The sequence below is a fragment of the Triticum urartu genome, chromosome 7A, assembly GCF_056163025.1.
Source record: "Triticum urartu cultivar PI428250 chromosome 7A, HENAU_Tu73, whole genome shotgun sequence".
Taxonomy (NCBI): Eukaryota; Viridiplantae; Streptophyta; class Magnoliopsida; order Poales; family Poaceae; genus Triticum; species Triticum urartu.
In genome coordinates, this window is record NC_141879.1 from 440,600,054 (window position 1) to 440,610,823 (window position 10,770).

The following is a 10,770-nucleotide window of genomic DNA, read 5'->3' on the forward strand; positions in this document are numbered from 1 at the left end:
ATTATGGCAACGGGAGTGGTTTTACACCACAGCTCCCAGAAGTGCCAAGTGGGCGGCTGCCCCTGCTTTCCGCTTAGGCCCTCCACCACAACTGATGTCATGGATTAGCAGAGGGCTGAGCTGGGGTCCAGCCAAGGACGTGCCTGTACTGCAGAGCCACATTTGAGATCTCTTCGAAGGAGATTTTAGTTTGATTATGGTAATGCCAGTCATGCTGGTTCGACGAATCGAGCCATGCAAACGCCGGCCCCTCCGCATGTGGGAGTTCAACCCAGAAGGACCGCGCGCTATTCAGAATTTCCTCGGCCTGACACATGAGGAGATGTATAGATCATTCTTTGGACCCCAGATAGAGTGTTCGGATACTACCGAGGACGTGGGCCTGAGCAGCAACCGCACCGCCGACCAAGTAAGTTATCCTCTAGCCGAACACACCGTCTTTCATTTATCATGACGTCATTCTGAGATATCGCTCTTTGACCAGGACTGGATAACAAAGGCAAAGATGATCCGGTGTTCGGCCCCCCTTCCGGAAGGCTTGGAGAATCCGGTGCTGGAAAAGATGCTCGAGCTAGCACCTTGCCCGGAGCCCTCACAGGAAGATAAAGGGGGGAATAAAGGGGGCGAAAGCGGGCCTCCACCGCTACCCATTCCGACCGAGGGAACGGGCGCCTCCGTGAGGGAGGATAACCCAGGGGAGGAATCTGGTATTCTCTCACCCCGGGGAAGGAAGAGGACTACCCCTGAAGATCCGGAAACCACGGTTTCCAAACAGGAGAAGAAGTCTCCACCAGAGGGTCCTGCCTTGGAGGGTGCTCTTTCCGCACAAAGTCCGCGCGGGGATCTGCCCTCTAACGAGTTGTAAGTAATCAAAAAGTACTTTAATAGTGAAGATATACTACTTCACTTCTGAGGAAAATAACCGAAGCATTTATCTTGCAATTCGGATCTTAGCCCTTCTCAGCAGAGCTCGTCTTCGGGGGATCTTCTTCCGGAGATGATGGAGAGCGAAACGCCTCCCCCGGACTCCCCCGCTCAAGAAGAGGGCGACCTTGAAGTGTCGTCACTGAGGGCCTCTTCGGATCCGGTGAGGCCAGAAGATAAACCTATAGTCACCCAAAGTCCTCAGCGTCCGGCTCTTAAAGAGAGCAAACAAAAGAGTCCGGCACCGTCTGGTATGCGGTCGGACGTACTAAGGGAGCTGTTGGAGCGAGCGGCCATCTCAGAAGAACACCGTACGTTAATGGGTATGGTGATGGAAAGAATTTCGTCCGCCGAAAGCAGATTGCATGAAGCCTTTATGAGTCTACTGACAGGCTTTGAGGTATGTGATACTTTTTGATAATACCGCACATTTTTAGGTGTGCCATGTGTCGATAGTAGCCCCTGAGACTCTGGTTGTCGTCGAGAACGGCGGCGAACAGAGGATCGTAGTCCCAGGTAGTAACCAAACCGCCTTTATGTGCAGGTGGTGGAAGCTCCGGTGGCTAGCCGGACTAATGAGTTTGCCAAACTAAAGCGACAACTGGATGCGGCAGATGCCAACATCGAGCTTGTTAACAAGCGGCTTGACGAGGCATAGGGTAAGTAATGCTTTCTGGTGAATGTCACATAGTAAGAGCAGCATGATGCCAGTATCTCTAATATGTTGTGACTACAGATGGAGCTGCCACCGTGGAGACCCTTCGGGCGAAACTTGCCCGAGCCAAAGAACAAGCAAGGAGGAGTCATGCAGCTGCTTTGAAGGCAGCCGAAGAGTTGACGGCCAAGAAGGCCGCGCATTGCGAGAGCAAAGAGAAAATGGCCAAGATGGCTGTAAAGTTAAAAGACACTGCCGACCGTTGCCAGTTCCTTGAAGAAGAAAACCGAGTGAAGGCGACGGGCCTTGAAAAGGCCATGATGACGACCAAAGACACCCGCTCTGCTATGAGAGCGAAGAAGGAGGAGCTGCGTGAAGTCGGGGATATTGCAGCTGGGAAGCCCTTCATGCTGCGGAGGAAGTTCGGAGATCCACGGTATGCCCCTCTGGATCGGCTGTGGAGTTCGGCAGACGCATATATGGACTTGGCGGCGAGCGCTGTCGATGCGGCCAAATACTTCCGAGATCAAACAGATCGTGAAGTGGACAAGTTGTTCTGGTCGCAATTTAACATTCCAGAGCATCCGCTTCCATTGACTGATCAGCTAGCCGAATGGGCCAAACTCAATAGGTTGTCCGCACTCGCCATGAGGTCTGTTGTGGATCAGCTGTGGCCGGAGAAGCCGAAGCCGAACAGCTATTTCAGCTTAGTGCAGCAGTTCCTTGGTGCGGTGCCGCGCATCAATGCGATGAAGAGGTCGGCGTGCATAGAAGGCTCGCGGATGGCCTTTGCCCGTGTTAAAGCATACTGGGCGGAGATGGATGCTACCACTGTTGTGGCGCAGGGTTCGGCCATAGGCCGAGTGGATGCCGAGCACTATTTCAAAGAGGTTCTCGAGGGTGCTTGTTTGATAGAGGCCCAGTGCTCGAAGAATATTATGTTTGAGTGACATGTATTCCCATTGTAAACACAATGTTCTTATGAAATTTATTAAGGCTGTGTTTATACTTTTGCCTGAAAGTAATATGATGCCTCCTGTGCGGCCGTTTATGTATACATGTGTATAACCTGAAAGATTGCAGTCGTCGGCTTCAGCCCCCACGCATATAATGCGGAGGTGTTCGTAGAAGACGCGTGTTCACACTTAACCCAACGTCTTGGCCCTATTAAGGAGGTGATAGCGCAGCGAACGAGGCAACCGGACTATAATGCTTTAACACTTTCACTTAGCCATAGGAGTTTGACGGTGGGGCTACTATATAGCCCCTGGTGGCTCCGCACTCTCCCGAATTTGGGGTGCGTATATGCCTGGCCGGGAAACGGCCCTTCATTAAGGCGGAGGAATTCTAACATTCCGATAGGTCATCGAGTGGTTGACCAGTCTCACGCTATATCATGACAGTCAGTTTTCGGCTTTCAATACTGACGCGCTCGTCCGGATGACCCGGGGCACAATCGCAGTAGTTCTCCTAGTGCTACCTTAGCCGATAGAGCGGAACGTAAGGTACCAAAACAAAGGAGCCGGGCAAACCCAACATTTGACTAAAGACATGATTCGGAGCTGATGCATATAAGGCCAAACTCGCAACGCCGAACACTCCCTAAGGTATTCGGTCTTTATGGTATAAACCGGGCCTAAACAGTGCCCTTTGTAAGAAGCCCCTGGTGTCCAGGTACATGCATTATTCTGACGTGGCCACATGCCAAGACGCCAGCATCGTTCTCAATTATACTAAGAATCCGAGGGATGTGTATCAACAAGAGACAGTAAAAAAGGTTGACGCAGGGTCTTAATCTAAAAAGAATCCTTGGGACGGGTCCCTGCTGCACGTCTGCGCCTGTGTCTCCGTTGTGCCGTATCCTGGATGGGTGTAGCACGGTGGTCATCTGTAAAAGAGAGGAACTTAGGTGAAAAGTTGTCGTGTAAAAAGGTAGGTTTTAAAGAAACCATGTAAATTTCAAGATGAGTAAAAATTGCCACTTGTCTGTGCGCGTTGAGCCCCTTGTATTTGTGATAGGGGTGGCCATCAATCCTGTACGAATTACATATAGCTGCGCCGGACTCGTCTAACCGTGTCCATGGTCTTGACGACCTATCGAATACTTTAGTTGGTGAGGCCGTTTTAGTGTGCGGCTGCCGAGGCAGCCACACCCTCCTCGGCGCGCAGGGATCGCTCAATATCTCCATTTACTGTAATGATGCCACGTGGACCGGGCATCTTAAGCGTGAGGGAAGCGTAATGCGGTATTGCATTAAAGCGAGCGAAAGCTTCGCGTCCAAGTAGTGCTTGATAGCCACTTTGGAACGGAGCAATGTGGAAGGTTAAATTTTCGCTACGGAAGTTATCGGGGAAGCCGAATATAACTTCTAGTAGCAGGGAGCCCGTGCAATGAGCACCTGGGCCTGGCGTTACTCCTTTAACGGTAGTATTGCTAAGGCAAATTTTCGTTGGGTCTATCCCCATTTTGTGGATTGTGTCCTGATATATCAGGTTTAGACTCCTGCCACCGTCCATCAGGACTCGTGTGAAGTGGTATCCGTCAATTATTGGGTCTAATACCAAGGCAGCCCATCCTGCACGTCGGATACTTGCTGAGTAATCCCGATGGTCAAAAGTGATCGGTTGAGATGACTAGTGGCAGGACTCCGCGGTGATAGGCCCTTGGGAATATTTATCTGGGAGTGTCGCTTTGTTTCTCCCCTTGATCACGTGTAACACGTTTACTGTTTTGACTTCTGGTGGAAATTTCTTTTGTTCCCCAGTGTCTTGCTTGAGAGGCTCATCCTTGTCTTCGCTTGGTGTATCCTCCCCCTTGTGTACGGCGTTGAGCTTGCCGGACTGCTTGAAGACCCAACATTCTCTGTGGGTATGATTAGCGGGTTTACCAGGGGTGCTATGGATCTGACATATTTGGTCCAAAATTTTGTTGATGCTGGACAGTTCATCTCTGGCGCCTTTAGAGGGCGGCTTTTGCTGACCTGGACGAGAGCTTCTGAATCCGGCGTTTACCGCCGTGCTCTTCGGGTTGTCTTCTTTATTCCGGCACTTATTATTTTTGCTGCGTCGTGATTTCCCGTTTTCATCTCTAACTTCGGATGTACTTGGGTCGCTAGTGCTGCATCTGGCTAGCCAGTTGTCCTCACCCGCGCAAAAGTGGGTCATGAGGCTTGTTAATGCTGCCATTGTTCCCGGCTTTTCTTGGCCGAGGTGTCTGGCAAGCCATTCGTCACGGATGCTATGCTTAAAAGCTGCCAAGGCTTCAGCATCCGGACAGTCAACTATTTGGTTCTTTTTAGTAAGAAACCCTGTTCCAAAGCTTTCGGGCTGACTCTCCGGGCTGTTGAGTTATATGACTCAAATCGTCCGCATCCGGAGGTCGGACATAAGTCCCTTGAAAATTTTCCCGAAAAGCGTCTTCGAGCTCTTCCCAGCTTCCAATGGAGTTTTCGGGGAGGCTTTTAAGCCAGTGCCGAGCTGGCCCTTTGAGCTTGAGGGGTAAGTACTTGATGGCGTGGAGATCATCTCCTTGAGCCATATGGATATGGAGGATATAGTCCTCAATCCAGACCCCAGGGTCCGTTGTTCCGTCGTATGCCTCTATGTTTACAGGTTTGAATCCCTTTGGAAATTCATGGTCCAGCACCTCATCGGTGAAACATAGGGGGTGTGCGAAACCCCTGTATCTGGGTGTACCGCGTTGTTCGGATGTTTGTTGTGTTGCATCGTATGCTAGAGCGCGCTTGCGTGGTCCATAGATGGATCTGGTTGCGTCGTCCTTTTGATGCGAGCCCTCGCGTGGATCGCGTATTGGCTTATGTGTGGCATTGTTTGCCGCTCTATGTTGGTCGTGAGGACGTCTATCCGGCCAGGTGGAAATTTTGATTTTTGGTTGCGGGGGATCTAAGGCCTCCTCATCGAATTTAGGTAGCACGCTTCGGGTAGCTTTTGGTGGGGCGATTACCGCCGTACTTCGCTGCTGTGTTGAGTACTTTGCTCCATCTGATTCCGAGTGTGTCTTGTGCAGTCTTGAGTCTTTGCTTCTGCTTTTTTAGACTCCTCGCGGTGGCAACAAGCCTTTGACGGGCATTCTGTTGCTCCGGGTGTCTGTCTGGTGTGAGGTCGTCCGGACTATTATCTTTGACAGAGTCAGGTTGTTCGGTTTGATTCTCCGTGTTGTCGTGGTCCGGCGATGGTTCACCCTGCTCTAACGCTGGGTCTATATGATCGTTGTTTCTGTCGAGGCGGGATTTGGAGCGGCGCTTACGCTGCCGCTTTGACTGCTTCTCGAGGGGACAACCCTTTGTTGCGTCCTTCCGTTCCTCGTCGTCGTTTTCTTTTGGTGTGTTCACCATGTATACGTCATGTGATGAAGTGGGCGTCCAGTGCCCTGTGGGCAGTGGTTCCTGTTCGTCTCCTGCATCGTCGCTATTGGGGAACGTGGTAATTTCAAAAAAATTCCTACGCACACGCAAGATCATGGTGATGCATAGCAACGAGAGGGGAGAGTGTAGTCTACGTACCCTCGTAGACCGACAGCGGAAGCGTTATGACAACGCGGTTGATGTAGTCATACGTCTTCACGGCCCGACCGATCAAGCACCGAAACTACGGCACCTCCGAGTTCTAGCACACGTTCAGCTCAATGACGATCCCCGGACTCCGATCCAGCAAAGTGTCGGGGAAGAGTTCCGTCAGCACGACGGCGTGGTGACGATCTTGATGTTCTACTATCGCAGGGCTTCGCCTAAGCACCACTACAATATTATCGAGGACTATGGTGGAGGGAGGCACCGCACACGGCTAAGAGAACGATCTTGAAGATCAACTTGTGTGTCTATGGGGTGCCCCCTGCCCCCGTATATAAAGGAGTGGAGGAGGAGAGGGCCGGCCCTCTCTATGGTGCGCCCTAGGGGAGTCCTACTCCCACCGGGAGTAGGATTCCCCTTTTCCTAGTCCAACTAGGAGTCCTTCCAAGTAGTAGGAGTAGGAGACAAGGAAGGGGAAGAGGGAAGAGAAGGAAGGAGGGGGCGCCGCCCCTCCCCCTAGTCCAATTCGGACTAGTCAATGGGGGGGCGCGGCCTGCCTCTTCCTCTCCCCTAAAGCCCAATAAGGCCCATATACTTCTTCCCCCGTATTCCCGTAACTCCCCGGTACTCCGAAAAATACCCGAACCACTCAGAACCTTTCCGATGTCCGAATATAGTCGTCCAATATATCAATCTTTATGTCTCGACCATTTTGAGACTCCTCGTCATGTCCCCGATCTCATCCGGGACTCCGAACTCCTTCGGTACATCAAAACTCATAAACTCATAATATAACTGTCATCGAAACCTTAAGCGTGCGGACCCTACGGGTTCGAGAACAATGTAGACATGACCGAGACATGTCTCCGGTCAATAACCAATAGCGGAACCTGGATGCTCATATTGGCTCTCACATATTCTACGAAGATCTTTATCGGTCAAACCGCATAACAACATACTTTGTTCCCTTTGTCATCGGTATGTTACTTGCCCGAGATTCGATCGTCGGTATCTCAATACCTAGTTCAATCTCGTTACCGGCAAGTCTCTTTACTCGTTTCGTAATACATCATCTCGCAACTAACTCATTAGTTGCAATGCTTGCAAGGCTTATGTGATGTGCATTACCGAGAGGGCCCAGAGATACCTCTCCGACAATCGGAGTGACAAATCCTAATCTCGAAATACGCCAACCCAACATGTACCTTTGGAGACACCTGTAGAGCTCCTTTATAATCACCCAGTTACGTTGTGATGTTTGGTAGCACACAAAGTGTTCCTCCGGTAAACGGGAGTTGCATAATCTCATAGTCATAGGAACATGTATAAGTCATGAAGAAAGCAATAGCAACATACTAAATGATCGAGTGCTAAGCTAATGGAATGGGTCAAGTCAATCACATCATTCTCCTAATGATGTGATCCCGTTAATCAAATAACAACTCTTTGTCTATGGTTAGGAAACATAACCATCTTTGATTAACGAGCTAGTCAAGTAGAGGCATACTAGTGACACTCTGTTTGTCTATGTATTCACACATGTATTATGTTTCCGGTTAATACAATTCTAGCATGAATAATAAACATTTATCATGAAATAAGGAAATAAATAATAACTTTATTATTGCCTCTAGGGCATATTTCCTTCAGTCTCCCACTTGCACTAGAGTCAATAATCTAGTTCACATTGCCATGTGATTTAACACCAATAGTTCACATCATTATGTGACCAACACTCAAAGGGTTTACTAGAGTCAATAATCTAGTTCACATCGCTATGTGATTAACACCGAAAGAGTACTAAGGTGTGATCATGTTTTGCCTGTGAGAGAAGTTTAGTCAACGGGTCTGCCATATTCAGATCCGTATGTATTTTGCAAATTTCTATGTCAACAATGCTCTGCACGGAGCTACTATAGCTAATTTCTCCCACTTTCAATATGTATCCAGATTGAGACTTAGAGTCATCTAGATCAGTGTCAAAATTTGCATCGACATAACCCTTTACGACGAACCTTTTTGTCATGTCCATAATCGAGAAACATATCCTTATTACACTAAGGATAATTTTGACCGCTGTCCAGTGATCTACTCCTAGATCACTATTGTACTCCCTTGCCAAAATCAGTGTAAGGTATACAATAGATCTGGTACACAGCATGGCATACTTTATAGAACATATGGCTGAGGCATAGGGAATGACTTTCATTCTCTTTCTATCTTCTACCGTGGTCGGGTTTTGAGTCTTGCTCAACTTCACACCTTGTAACACAGGCAAGAATCCTTTCTTTGCTTGATCCATTTGAACTTCTTCAAAACTTTGTCAAGGTATGTGCTTTGTGAAAGTCCAATTAAGCGTCTTGATCTATCTCTATAGATCTTAATGCCCAATATGTAAGCAGCTTCACCGAGGTCTTTCATTGAAAAACTCTTATTCAAGTATCCTTTTATGCTATCCAGAAATTCTATATCATTTCCGATTAGCAATATGTCATCCACATATAATATCAGAAATGCTACAGAGCTCCCACTCACTTTCTTGTAAATACAGGCTTCTCCAAAAGTCTGTACAAACCCAAATGCTTTGATTACACTATCAAAGCGTTTATTCCAACTCCCAGAGGTTTGCACTAGTCCATAAATGGACCGCTAGAGCTTGCACACTTTGTTAGCTCCTTTTGGATCGACAAAACCTTCCGGCTGCATCATATACAACTCTTCTTCCAGAAATCCATTCAGGAATGCAGTTTTGACATCCATCTGCCAAATTTCATAATCATAAAATGCGGCAATTGCTAACATGATTCGGACAGACTTAAGCATCGCTACGGGTGAGAAGGTCTCATCATAGTCAATCCCTTGAACTTGTCGAAAACCTTTTGCGACAAGTCGAGCTTTGTAGATAGTAACACTACTATTAGCGTCCGTCTTCCTCTTGAAGATCCATTTAATCTCAGTGGCTCACCGATCAATGGGCAAGTCAATCAAAGTCCATACTTTGTTCTCATACATGGATCTCATCTCAGATTTCATGGCCTCAAGCAATTTCGTGGAATTTGGGCTCATCATCGCTTCCTCATAGTTCGTAGGCTCGTCATGGTCAAGTAACATGACCTCCAGAACAGGATTAGCGTACCACTCTGGTGTGGATCTCACTCTGGTTTACCTACGAGGTTCGGTAGTAACTTGATCTGAAGTTACATGATCATCATCATTAGCTTCCTCACTAATTGGTGTAGTAGTCACAGGAACAGATTTCTGTGATGAACTACTTTCCAATAAGGGAGCAGGTACAGTTACCTCATCAAGTTCTACTTTCCTCCCACTCACTTCTTTCGAGAGAAACTCCTTCTCTAGAAAGGATCCATTCTCAGCAATGAATATCTTGCCTTCGGATCTGTGATAGAAGGTGTACCCAACATTTTCTTTTGGGTATCCTATGAAGACGCACTTCTCCGATTTGGGTTTGAGCTTATCAAGTTGAAACTTTTTCACATAAGCATTGCAACCTCAAACTTTAGGAGACGACGGCTTAGGTTTCTTTCCAAACCATAGTTCATACGGTGTCGTCTCAACGGATTTAGATGGTGCCCTATTTAACGTGAATGTAGCTGTCTCTAATGCATAACCCCAAAATGATAGTGGTAATCAGTAAGAGACATCATAGATCGCACCATATCTAATAAAGCACGGTTACGACATTCGGACACACCATTACACTGTGGTGTTCCACGTGGCGTGAGTAGTGAAACTATTTCACATTGTTTTAACTGAAGGCCAAACTCGTAACTCAAATATTTTACTTCCGCGATCATATCGTAGAAACTTTTATTTTTGTTATGATGATTCTCCACTTCACTCTGAAATTCTTTGAACTTTTCAAATATTTCAGACTTGTGTTTCATCAAGTAGATATACTCATATATTCTCAAATCATCTGTGAAGATCAGAAAATAATGATACCTGTCACGAGCCTCAATACTCATCGGACCACATACATCAGTATGTATGATTTCCAACAAATCTGTTGCTCGCTCCATTGTTCCGGAGAACAGAGTCTTAGTCATCTTGCCCATGAGGCATGGTTCACAAGCATCAAGTGATTCCAAAAGCCCATCAGCATGGATTTTCTTCATGCGCTTTACACCAATATGACCTAAACGGCAGTGCCACAAATAAGTTGCACTATCATTATTAACTTTGCATCTTTTGGCTTCAATGTTATGAAAATGTGTATCACTACGATCGAGATCCAACAAACCATTTTCATTGGGTGTATGACCATAGAAGGTTTTATTCATGTAAACAGAACAACAATTATTCTCTAGTTTACATGAATAACCGTATTGCAATAAACATGATCCAATCATATTCATGCTCAACGCAAACACTAAATAACATTTATTTTAGGTTCAACACTAATCCCGAAAGTATAGGGAGTGTGTGATGATGATCATATCAATCTTGGAACCACTTCCAATACACATCGTCACTTCACCCTTAACTAGTCTCTGTTCATTCTGCAACTCCCATTTCGAGTTACTATTCTTAGCAACTGAACTAGTATCAAATACTGAGGGGTTGCTATAAACACTAGTAAAGTACACATCAATACCTATGTTCACTTTGCCATCCTTCTTATCCGCCAATTACTTGGGGTAG